The following is a 14,032-nucleotide window of genomic DNA, read 5'->3' on the forward strand; positions in this document are numbered from 1 at the left end:
CATATTTGTTGAGTGAGATTTTTGTAACAGTGTGAATCAAGATATCAAAATGTCCTCTAAATGAAAAGTAAATGCATTTTTCAGCTAATGTTGTAGTAAGAGCAATGTCAACATGGAAACCCCCAGCTTCTTGATGCACTTGCAGATGTGACTGGCAGTAGATGATGTGTGTGCCTCCCCTTCCACTCCTCTCGTGTTTCTCTTTAACGATCAGATGAGATCTGATCTCTCCACCACCTCCCTGCCCTTTCTGTCTCTGCTGCTCTCCTGCGAGCAGAGGAGGACAGCGCCTGTGTGGTCAGTGGCTGTCACAGTTCAATAAGTCATGAGAGAGACTCCGCACGCAATGTGAATGCACATGCAAACACACACATATGCATATGCACGCCCTCTGGCTTTCTAAACATGCTTTTTTTTTTACATGGCTCATCATACATGAAAGATGAGTGCACTTGAGTGAGCATTGAAAGCACAGTGGTCAGGGTTTTCTGTGGCAGTGTCAATATGTCACAAGACTGAGAAAAGACAGCATGGATACCACAATATATAGCATGCACACACACTTTATATCATAACATAATAAGCCTCTATAAGACAGTGATCAGTTGTCCTTTATATTTTCTCAAAGAGAGCTCCAGGTTTGAACTCCGTACAGAGCCGTTATACAACATGAGTCCCTATATGGTTAAATGTCACCATGTGAAGTTTGGTTTTTCTCAGTCAACACAAAAGTATATTGAAACAGTTTTCTTTACTCTTGATCACAACACATAATACAATAAATCAGTTATTATAATGGTTTTCCACTCTAACAAGGTTGAAAGTGTGCAAATCCAAAGGGAGGGCCAAAAAAAGGACAAATAAGCGACCCATCACAAATCAGCAGGCTTTGGTATACGCAGGAAAAACAGTTCATCCAGAGAGCAGAAGCAGGCCAAATGCAGTCTTCCCTCACTGGCACTGATCCATTGATGATTTAGTTAAGAAATATCTGTGAGCGCACATGTTTGCTTGCTTGACAGAAACCTTGGAGGTCAAACATTAAATTTAAAAGCTCTCCACTTCAATTCCACTCAATGAATTCAAGGTGAAAAGTTCAGAAAAAGATCCAAACTGACTTAGCAGTACCTTCTTTGATGTTTTTCCACTGAACTACCCACAATACAAACTTAACCACATAGGTTAGGTTAGATTCAAGTAGTGGATAGTGCAGCTCGAAGCCACTGATGTTTTTCAAGCTCCAGATTTAAAAAAAAAAAATTACATTTAGAGTTGTATGCCTCAGCTGCTGGTGGCTAGTGACTGAGGCCTCAAAAGGCTTCTTTATACATACAACCTTTTCACATCTTGTGTTTAACAGAGCAGCTCCCCTTTAAAACGTTGGCATCTATAGTATTGTATTCCATGTCAGTAGACATGAAGAATGTCTACAAAGGGCTCACATTATATATGTCATTGAACGTCTTTTACATGCATGCTGAAGGTGATGGAGAGCAACACTTGTCCATAATGGACCTAATAAATATTTCATGCAGGAAGGTTGTTGATGTTTGGCAAAGAGAATTCTCCTTACCTTTATTTTTGCACATCTGAATGAGGTCACACTGCTCTACCTGACGCTGCAAACAGTTCATTTTGTACATTTGTTTGCACGGGGCACATCATATAAACAAACACATTTATTATATTGCCACTTTTCATTTAAGCTGTATGGGTTGCTGGTTTGTCACTGGTCTGCTGCGTGGTGAAGGACAATGCTGACTTAATAGCTATTCATGTATAATGAACCTATAAAATATTCTTCTGTTAAACGCACCTAGCTTTATTGTTTCACCCTTTCTGGTTGTAGAAGGCCCACCGCATTCATCACCTGAGAAATGGAGGCACAAGGGCCCATCTGCTGTTATAAATTACCTTACTCAGGTGATAACAATTGACCTTGATGGGAAAGAAAACAAGTCAGCAACTTGTCTATTAGGTAACACGAAATGGGGAGGAGACTGAGGGTGAATAACAATTAGAGGTGGGGTCTTCTGTTTGTATTAAAAGCTTACTGTATGTCACATATCCTGATACTTTACACTTTACATGGTCTGACAGGGTGACTTTTTTTTATCATCTATTGTTTATAGTTTATGGAAGATAAAGAGCAATATTATATAATATATAATCACTTTATAACGTGTTTTGTATCAACTTCTATGGTATTTTCTATGTTTTTATCAGTTTTTGACCACCAAATTTCTATTTAACAACCACGTCTATCTTAAGATAAAGACACATATTAAAGGTGACATATTACGTTCTTTTTCATCAAAATATATTGGTCTAAGAGGTCCCCAAAACATGTCTTTAAAGTTTATGCTCAAAAAAACACTTTGAAATCAGATTTTGGCATGCCTGTAAACCCATCTTTTTCAGCCCTGCTCAGAACAGGCTGTTGTCTGTGTCTGTGCCTTTAAATGAGAATGAGCTCTCTGACCACGCCCCCTCAGGAAGTGGATGTGGCCTCGGCTGTCCAGCACGTTGATCTAATGTTTACATGTTGGCTGAATATACACGGCTGCTCACACACCCGCGTTACTTCAACCCTCTGAATCTGATCCAGAATCTGATCCTGACGGAGAGGCGCCTGCAGCAGGACCTTTCTGAAGGATTGGTCACAGATTTAGTGTTTCTTGTTGTTTTATTTATCAGTATGTTGACGTGTGTCTTCGTACACAGCTACGAACATGTAGCTATGTGGCTATGCTAACTAGCGCTAGCACTTATCCATGAAAATTAAAAATAATCCACTAGATCTTCAAATCTGCAGACGTGAGGAGTAAAACCAACCTTGTGTTTATTAAGACAGCCTACAACTAGCATGCCTCCCTCCTAAGCTCCTTGTTAGCACATGTGTGTGCAGGGAATGAAAAACGGAGGAGGAGTTGAGTTGTATTTTATACAGTCTATGGGCTGAACAAACTCCGAGCTCTGACTTCCGTTACAGACAGGATGCCGTTGTGACGTATGAAAAACACTGAAAACTGAAACGGCTCATTTCAGCACACATTTACAGAAAGGTGGAGAAATCAAAACAGGGGCAGAGTGGATTTTTTTCATTTTCGGGGGGTTTGTAGACATGCCAGGGACACATATGTCAGGTAAAGAACCATTAAAAAGTCGATTTTGCATGATATGTAACCTTTAAACAAAGGTGCAATAAAAAAAAAAAAGTGAGGTCTTTCTCAAAAAAAAACTCTGCATGGTTAAACCCAGTAAGTCACATCTAAGGCAGGCTAATGTCACAAGTAGCAGCCTGTACATTGTTGAAATCCATCATCTATAAATACCTTTAATCAATGCTAAATGACAGGGAAATGAATTAGAGCCATGATTTAAAATACTCTGCTTTCATCAGTACTTGAAAACAACATCACACCGGCTAGAAATGGACTTCAAGGCAAAAGGTGCTTTAATTCACTGCCTTATTTATGCCCACAAACACTAAACACACTCAAGTGTGGATTAATGTGTCGCTGTGAATGCGTGCCTGTTAAATCAAAGCCTCTGCTCATGCATGTTCTTCACAGCAGAACTGTTGCCACAAGCAGTTACTCTCCTTCAAGTCAACAAAGAGTGTTTGTCTGAGAGCCTCATAGCACTTTGAATTAGCTTCAACAACAGCTCACCTACATCTCTAATGATGTGCTTCTCTGCTTTTCAGAATCATCAAATGTGATTCTTCTGCACAAGTCGTGCTGCATTTAGCTCATTAAAAAATCTTTCAAAAATACTACAATAAATAAGTGTACAGGTGATCTGATGGATGGTTTGGGTGTGTTTACACTTGTTGGACTGTTTTGAGTGGGGCTTAGTGAATCTATCACACTTAACATCCAATCTGGCTTGACACGTAATATATCATGAAATTAGCCAGCTATATGGTGTGGTAGGGGATGTGTGTATACTGCTGAGGATTCAGTTGTTATATGATCCATCCATCTATACTCTATGTACATCACTGGTAATGGATATTCAATTACCAGAAGGGAAAGAAGACATATGGAGGGCGCCCTCGGTTTATGTGCATATTGGTCATACAGATACTCACAACTCAAATCTTGTATCAATACACTGATTGACCCCCTGTGATTGGAGAAAATTGAACTATATTTCAAACCTTGTTGAGACTTATTTGGTCAAGTGAGTGAAGTATTAACTAAAATTATGACATTTTGGAGTTTCTATGTACTCACTCAGCGAATATGTTATTTGTTTTGTGACGAAGACGTTCAATGTGTGAGGCATAGTTACAAATGTACTTTATAAAATGGTAACACATCTTTGTAAACTCCAGTGGCCGGTTGAAATCAAGCGGCAACCTCCGGCAGCGAGAATTGAAGCTAATGCGGAAGTGTTAAAAACTGCAGTTTCTCGAGTGTCCCCATGAGGCTGGCTCTGGAAGTACCGGAAACCACATACACACCAATTCAAAAAAGCCGATCTTTACAGCAGAAATAAACATGTTTACAGCCTGGCACAAAAGAGTGTAGACTGAAGAGCTAATTTCTCAATCGACACACACTGTATGGAGGGTGAATTTTTTCATAAGGCGGCAATTTCAAAGATATTAAGATCACAAGTTTTCCATTATGAGAGGCACAGCTGAATTGATTGACAGACGGGAACACTGTAACTGTTGGCTAGGAGGCTCAAAGCCCGCCTCTTTACCTCACACTAGCTTGATAGCAGTTAGTTTAAGTTCAGCATTTCCAATATTGCTCCCGCCACCGATTGGCTTCAAACCAGCGCTTCAGATACAGATGGGTGACGTCACGGATAGTGCGTCCATTATTTATACAGTCTATGGTTGAAACTAGTTAGTTTGTAACTTAAGTTGTGTCATAGTTTGGTTGCACCAGAGACTTAAAATCCATCTTAACTAGTAGACCGTCAAGTCCAAACTAACCAAAACATTTTCGTAGATATGACACTTTCAACCAATTTGGCCAATCAGCAAAAAGCTTTTTTTAAGTCTTTAAGTCCTTAATGCTGATTTATACTTCTGCGTCGCCCCTATGCAGCAGGGGCTGACGCGGACATGAGCCCCACATACTTGTGCGTTGATGTGTTCGTGTCACGAAGCATTTCTTCTCCCAAACGCTTGAGGGCAGTGCGGTCTCTCTGATAGCCGGTCGCCTGCTTCCTGCCCCGCTACGATCTCTGTTTACTTTTCCACAGAGATTCAGAGCGTGTTATGTTAATCTACAGCTGATGCATGTTGCTGTTTATCATACAGACATGATTACATGAAGAATAGAGAGGAGGAGATGGAATACGAGGCCGATGTGCGGCCGAAGTCCGGGATCCCGGAAGTGCTGTAAATGCGGGAAACACAATGTCGTCGAGCGGACCAATCACAGAGCTTGCGGTCCGCGTCGATTCTACGGGTAGTTACATTTTGGAGGAGGTGCACATGAGCTACTTGCGTATGCCTCGGCGTAGGTACGGGAGTGTAGGGTACGCCGTCGATTTGATGCAGAAGTTTAAATCAGCCTTTACTCCTGTTAGCTTGTTCAGAGGCAATGTGGCTTATGGCTAATCATAACTGCCGTAACTCCTGTTAATTGACAAACAGCAACATAAAGGTATTTCAAATATGACGACGCATCTTGATATGGTGATAGATTACTCTATCTATAAAATAAAACAATACAAAGGTACATTGAGATAATGGTACTCGGATATTAAGCAGATGTACAGTAATTATCTCTGCTTGTGGGAAACGAAAGTGCGAGTGGTAAAACTCTGCTTCTCCTCATCCTTCAAATAATCTTATCTTTGAAAACAGAGTGCCATGAAAAGAGGACTTAACACCGAATAAGAGCTTGGTGTAAAATTTAAGACATAACTTAACTTACATTGGAACTTTGTCAGCTGGCGCAAGGCCCAAAATGTTAGTAAAGTGTAAACTCCATCCTCAATTAGAAATGATGTTCAAACTAGGCTACGTTAACTAACTTACTCATAGCTGGTGAAATTTAGAATCCCTAGCTCAGAGGTTGAGCACACTAAAGTTTAATTTGTCCTTGTAAAAAGGTCAAGTGCTGAGTCCAGTGCAAAGGTCAAGATGGCAGTTCCACACAAGAGGTCATCTGTTTCTGGACACTGTCAGTTTCTTCTTCCAAAAGCACTAAGTCATATTTGCATTTTGTGATGCTTTGTTTGGTATAGAATAACTTTTCTAATTGACAATTGATGCAGACATTTAAAATCCCAGCAATGATGGACGCACATCATTTTTGATTGCAGCAATAGTTTGTTTACTTGGAGGCACAATTCCTACAATAATGAAGCAACACATTGGTGAGTAAAATCATCACACAGAGATGGATTTCTGTTTCATCCAGCGCCATGAAGAATATCAATAAGGCTTTTTTCTCACCTCAGGGATAATTTACATATTGTCTATTAACCTTTTCACATTAAGCATGAGAAGGTGCATTCAGACGGAAACTTGACTAGCATGTTTGTAATTTCCTATTTTCATAAGCGATAACAACATAAAATGTCACTGAAGCTATTAGCATGAAATTTGCAGAGCACCATCTAATTCAGCCTTTTTTTTCTTGTCTACAAACCCCCGGGGTTCTTGTCATTTTAATAAGCAACTTCTTCCTCACACCTCTCCTCCAACTACCCTAACCTAGCTTTAACACAAGCTTTAAATGCATGATTGAGACTTATTGAAAATATGCTAATATTAAACATAAGAAAACACAAACCCTTTAGTTTCTCTTTCATTTTTTGATAAGATGGGAGAGGTTTTTACTGTAAGGCTGACACAGTTCCTTGCTTCTTTTTTTCCCTTCAAGGGGGAAAAAGACTTTACTTTTCTCCTGGCTTCAAGGGGGCTGACAAATAAGCCTCTATATGAAAAACTGCTTCAAGTTAATCGTTGCCCAACTCAAAGTCAAAGTCTCTTGCCAAACTCCAGTTAACTGTCATTGTTAGAGATTAACATGAAGATGAAGACATTTCAAACATGTCACCAAATTTTCAAGTCAGTCCAATCTAAGTTTAGTCAAAGAGATGACATCCCACCTTTTCAGAACTGCTTTAACCATTGATGTTGTTATAGCCATTGTTTTTTGTTTCTTTTAATGTGTCATTTAATGTGTGCTTTTATGATCTGGAAAGGGTCTGTGAGTATTTCTAAAAGCACTACATAAAGAAAATGTATTATTATTATTATTATCATTATTATCATTATTATCACCATCATTATTATTATTATTATTATTATTATTATTATTATTCTCAGAATTTTTTTTTTTTTTTAAACCATAGCCTGTATAAATAATGGATGCAGTATCTGTGATGTTACCCATCTGTTGCCATATTGGAAATGCGGAACTCAACCAGGCAGAGTGTGACGTAAAGAGAAATTAGCTACCTAGAGCGAAGCCGTTTTTTGAACCAGGCTTTAAACATGTTTATTAATGCTGCAAAGATCGTCTTTTTTGAATTGGTGTGTATGTGGTTTCCCGTGTTTCTGCTGCCAGCCTCAAGTGGATTCTCAGTGAATTGCAGTTTATAACACTTCCGTATGGGCTTCATAGTTTGAGACCGGAGGTTTCCGCTTGGTTTAAACCCAAACATCCAACAACACAGCTGATCCACTTAAAATAAACTGCAAAGCAATTCATCCAAATCCAACAGAGACTAGCTAGATACAGCCACAGCTAGCCTTAGCTTAAAGGTGACATATCATGCAAAATCGACTTTTTAATGGTTCTCTACCTGAAATATGTGTCCTTGTCTACAAACCCCCCGAGAATGAAAAAAATCCATTCTGCCCCTGTTTTGATTTCTACACCTTTTTGTAAATGTGTCTAAAACGAGCCGTTTCAGACTTCCGTGTTTTTGTTACGTAACAACAATATCCGGTCTGTCACGGAGTCAGAGCTCGGAGCTTGTTCAGCCCATAGACTGTATGAAATAATACTGAATCCCCCCTCCGTTTTTCATTACCTGCACAAATGTGTGCTAACAAGGAGCTTAGGAGGGAGGCATGCTAGTTGTAGGCTGTCTTAATAAACACAAAGGTCGGTTTTACTCCCCAAGTCTGCAGATTTGAAGATCTAGTGGATGATTTGTATTTATCATTGATAAGTGCTAGCGCTAGTTAGCATAGCTACATAGCGTAGCTGTAGCTGTGTACCAAGACACACAAGAAACACTAAATATGTGACTAATCCTTCAGAAAGGTCCCGCTGCCTTTCTGGCAGAGGTCGGTTTTACTCCCCAGGCCTGCAGATTTGAAGATCTTGTGGATGATTTTTATTTATCATGGATAAGTGCTAGCACTAGTTAGCATAGCCACATAGCTATATGTTCGTAGCTGTGTACCAAGACACACGTCTACATACTGATAAATAAAACAACAAGAAACACTAAATCTATGACCAATCCTTCAGGAAGGTCCTGCTGCAGGCGCCTCTCCGTCAGGATCAGATTCTGGATCAGATGAAGTAATGTGATCTCTGAGCAGCCGTGTATATTCAGCCAACATGTAAACATTAGATCAACGTGCTGGAGAGCCGAGGGCACATCCACTTCCTGAGGGGGCGTGGTCAGAGGGAAAACGGAGTGTTCTGAGGAGGACTGAAGAAGAGGACTTTTCAGGCATGCCAAAATCTGATTTCAAAGTGTTTTTTTGAGCATAAACTTTAAAGACATGTTTTGGGGACCTCTTAGACCAATATATATTGATGATAAAAGCGTGATATGTCACCTTTAAGTAAAATTTCCTCTCTACCTCTCATTGAGCTGTTTCCTGAAATCGAAATATACTTCAGCATGGTATGAGTAAACATGTTGGTATTTAAGAATGTATCCAAACAAGCCAGCTGCTAAAGCCAACTATATAGAATGAAACAAGTTAACAGAGTTTTACTGATGAACCTGCTTACCTGGTTAGCCTGAAAACTCTGAGCTGATCTTTCTCATAAACTCTCCTCTGTCGGTTTCAGTCAGCCAGAATAGTTCAAGGTATTTTGCACAACTTTTTTGATAAAATGCCTCTAGTTTAAGGTGGCTTGGATTCTTCCTGTATCTTAATCAATTACTGTGGTGTACGTTGGTAAAGCCACTGAATGTACTGCTCCATGACAAAGCTGTCTGTTACAAATCCCCCCTCTTTTGGACTGAAACCCATTTAAAAAGTTAGATTGGGCACAGTAAGGTGAACCTGACAACTCCTGAGCTGTGTTAGGATGTTGTAATTATGACACTCTGGTGACTGATACAGTCAATTTCAGCAGAATCAAATTATAAGAATTACTATATCGGTTTTCCGGCAGCCATGTCATTAAAAGGTAACTGGCTCTGGGGAAATCATTGAAAGAAGCATAAATTCTATCTGTCACTGTGAGATCATTTGGGAGTTACTGCATCAATGGAGGCAAGTGCCCCGTTGAATCTAGAGTTCAAACTGTGGTGAATGTGGCTGAACCAGGCACCAGCACCACCACACAACAAAACAACCTCACTACTTCCTCTTATTTAACCTGGCTATAATTGTAAAGAAATCTCTCTTCTTTCAAGGCTGTGGATAAAAAGCCATCTGTTTCACACAACACCAGGCCGTCCATCCATCTGCTGCTGCTAATCAAGGTCAAGTCATTCTCATTCCAGTGGTCCACAAGTCCATTCTCACCAGATGCTGGCTACTCTAAATTGTCCCGGTTTGGTGGTGCAGGTTCTCAATGATTAAATGAGGCCAGCTCACCCTGCAGTGAAAACTAATTTCAGCCCAATTTACCTGCAGGGGTGGTGGTATGGTGGGTCAGAGGTGTTGCCAACCTCACTGAGTCATAATATAAGAGGGAAGAGGAGACATACAGGCTAATGATAAATGTACAAATGTAAGGTTACTCCTTTTCTGACATCTGATTGAATTTGTTCAGTCATTATTCAAAATTAGAGACTGCCAGGTCAGGGTTTTGTGTAGACCAGCAAGTGAAACCAGTTGCTTTGACACCCAAAAAATGAACATGACCACAATCAAAAGGTCATCATAGCCCAGCACTGTTTTAAAGGTCATACTTAGACACAGTAGAGTCTGTAGATCATCAGTACGCTGAGATGTGGTGTAAATGTTCAGCAAGAATTTAAAATAGGACAGGTTTATTTTGGTGTTCTGACAGGTACCTGTGTTGTCTTACAAGGATTAAAAAGTCAGGGGTACCATGTGGGTCATTACACTATTCAACATTACAATGCAGTAGGAAAGCTGAGCACCGTAGGACAAAATTGAAGCTCTCTTCTCCCAGCACCGCCACACTAACATGATTACAGATGTCTGATACACTTATCATCAGAGTAAACTGAGTAACACCAACACAGACGAACCGACACATGGAAAAGAGAGGAGATACCCTTCATGGCATTCTTAGAGCAGGTACATGCTTCTACAATGTTTACTTTGACGGGCACAAAAACATCAGGGTATCACGTCAATCTCTAAAATAGTTTAATTTTGTATGGTTGCTGTAATGAGGTGTGTCAGAAACCACAACAACCCCACAAAATCCATGTGTGTGGGTATTTAGTAAATTCAGTTTAGACAGGTTGGTATTGGATTAGTAACAGTTTCTGTGCTGCCTTTGTCATGTATTCGTGGGCAGGAAGCAGGTGTGGATAATAAGCCGGGACAGAAATGCATCCCTGATAGGCTGTCAGTTTACATGACCTCCTTCTCTGCTTCTCTCTCTTTTTGTTTTTTTCCCGTGGAACATCACTTCTCCTGGTTTATTCCACCATTTTTCAATCTTCTTTCTTTGTCTACCCTTGGCTTCGCCTTTCCTCCATCATCACACTGGGGCTCTTTTCCTCTTCACATCCTTCCATCTTGTCTCTTTATCTTCTTCATTCCCTGTCTTCCCTTCAGTCTCTTAGGGCCTCCCGCCGCAGCCCTCTGTCACTGTCTTTCCTGCTGCTTTACTCCAATCCTACTCCATAAATGAAGCCTGCCCATGGGGAACATGATGAACAGGCTCTATTTCACTGGATAAAAGAAGTCACAGTTCCATCTTCTTTCTAACCGCATGGGAATGCAGCCTTCGTAAGTCCTCTTCAGCTTGGACAGCTGGAGGAAACTCTCCCGAGGACTCCACACTTGCACCTCTTATGAAGAACAAAGATGTGAGCAATTTGTCTCGAGACTTCCACCTGTCAACTGTAGAGAGCTCTGGATACAATTCCTAACAAGGCTCTGAGCGTTTTTGAACTCTTATTACATCTGGCACTTTTAATAGGACACATTAAACAGATTTAAAAACTACCACAACCTTATATTTCCTCATGTGTATATATACAGATGATTCACTTATATCCTGTTCAGATGATTGGTCCCTGATGTACAAATTGATGTCATCATCGTTTTCAAAACAGCAGCCCATCTAAATTTCTAATCTAATCAGTGATTGTTATTCTCTACCTGTAGGGTTAAATGCCTCCTGATATGTTTTGCCCTCACGCTACATTATAAGGCTTATCCCAACATCCTGGGTGATTGGAGATTTGATCGCCTCGTTGTATCTAACAAATTTTGCTAAGCTTATAACGAGCGTCTCCTAATAAGTTGTGGTGATTTTGAGGCTTTAAGATGAGCTTATGGACAAACTAACATATTATTGAATTTTGAGTACATTTTGGTGACATACATGGTGAGTAAGAAAACACCAAAGAGACTTAAAATATCGGATGAAAATTAAATTTAAAAAAAAAGAACCAGAAATCTGTTTAATGCCAAGTAGGCTCTTAAAAACTCTCCAAAATTAAAGCTGCTGAGAAGCTTTTGGTTTGTTTTGATTTTGGATCCCCCTACAGGCAAAGTTGTAGATCTGATCACTTTTCTGATCTTGTCCTGTCCTTTCTATGGTGTATTTTTCATGAAAACTTTTTGTTTTTTAATCCTGCTTTCTTTTCAAATGTGTCACTCATTGTGAATACTTGTTTAAAAAAAAATAATGTCTGACTTCCAGTACGTCTGAGCTCTTTCGGTTCCATGCTCTCTTGTTGGTCAACAGACACCGGCCATGTTTTCAGTCCGCAGCCCAGACTGGCACCTCCAGTAAGCTGGAGTCTCGAGACAGAGGATTTCACATGGTATTTACAGGTTATTTTTTCTACCTCCATGATGAGCTTCTCCTCATCAATGTTGTCGTTAATGGCCTCTGAAGACCTCTGGCCTGACTCCACTCATTTTGATGGTTTTTTGTTGTTCCGAAATGTAATCGAATGCTATAATGTTGTGTTTCTGTGTCTGACTTCTTGTCTTCCTTGTTCTGCTTTGTGCTGATTGATGCTCTCTGCTCAGACATCCGGCAAAAACAGAAGTCTTGCATATCTGTGCCGTGGAGCGCTCATTGCCAGAGCCGAGACAGAGCGGACACGCAAGCAGAGCCAGCTGAAGCACACACATTGGCTAGAGTTGAACCCTAACAGCTCTGTTGCCGCGGCGGAGCAGAGAGGAAATGAACTAGGATCTGGTGGAAGTTGTGGCGTAATTCAATCAGGGTTTAAACCAGAAAAATTGATAATCAATAACTGCTTTAGCTAGCTCATAATTGCTGCACCACAGCGAATGAGAGAGCAGACAAAATAAGAACCAGCAGGATAAGTCATCGCTGATTTTCTCCATTTATTTTTCATATGACAAATTCTTTATCATTCATAGTACATTTAAAAGTATGAGCAGCTTCCATAAAAATGACAAAAAACAATAAATCTCAATCACAACTCAGGTTTTGTTCTTGGTTCTGGCCATTGGTTCTTTTCTTAATACAAGCTTTACCGAATAACTGCAAAGATCTTGGAGCACAGCCACAGTTGCAACAAACAGAAGTAGTCAAACAAGTTGAAATTTAGTTAAATGGTTAAACCAGATCAGCCATGCATTGTTTTTTTTAGGTAATACTTGAATTAAGTCTGTCTGATCCTTAACTCACAGGAAAACAACAACAAACAAGAAGGTAGTTTAAGGTAAAACCTGATCAGTGTGGTCATCTTTAGTGATGTTTGGGGATAATTGTATCACGTCCCCTTGTAATCTCAGACAAATATTTAAGACTGTTGGCTTCTTCAGCATGTGTGATAAATGTTCTGCTTGTGTGTCTTAGCTATTGAGTAATTTATGTATATGTTTGTTTATTTATATAGTTTGGCTGTGTAGCATGCTCTCTGCAAGCCTACCTCATTGTAGTGTTAAGAAAGAACCATCACCCAGTTAAAAACTAAATTAAATAAACCCCAGGGAAGTATATAATTATGATACAGGATGAGCATTTCTCACCACATTATAAAAACTGAAATAAATTGACTTGCATGTACGTTTTTAAAAAATTGCAACACAGTAGGAAATCATTTCAAGAGGGCAAGTTTGAAAGGTAGAGGCTGAGGATGACAGTGCATGCAGCTGTTGAAAAAGGTGTTTATGGTATATTTGGATGAACTACACTCTTTCTTTTGGTCTTTGAAGAGATAAGAAGTTAATAACTTTATCTAAAATGCATTACTAAAGTTTGGTTCCTGACATCATCATTTCTGCACATACTTGCAGATTTGTATCCCCTGAACTGCAATAATTCCTTTAAATGGATTACTAAAATATGTCTTTAATTGAGTGTTTTAAGCAAGACTTGGTTATTAGTTTATGGCAAATTATAGCTTCTGGAATAAGAGGTTTATTTTCCCCCTCTTTAAGTCAAACAGTTGAGTTTTCACCTCCTGCCAAGAATAGTTCAACATGCTGCCCTCTGTTGGTGTTAATGTAAACTGGGACACACTGGTGCAGCCCTGAGGTCATGAAACCTAGTCAGACCAAATCATCCTTTTTTAAATCCAGAATTAACTTTTAAAAGCAAGGTTAAATTGTTACAATGTTACAATGTCATTTAGCAGACGCTTTTATCCAAAGCGACGTACATACGAGAACAAGAACAACACAAGCAAAGATCTAGACAAGAGGAAACAAGATCAG

This window comes from Notolabrus celidotus, chromosome 22, assembly GCF_009762535.1.
Source record: "Notolabrus celidotus isolate fNotCel1 chromosome 22, fNotCel1.pri, whole genome shotgun sequence".
Taxonomy (NCBI): Eukaryota; Metazoa; Chordata; class Actinopteri; order Labriformes; family Labridae; genus Notolabrus; species Notolabrus celidotus.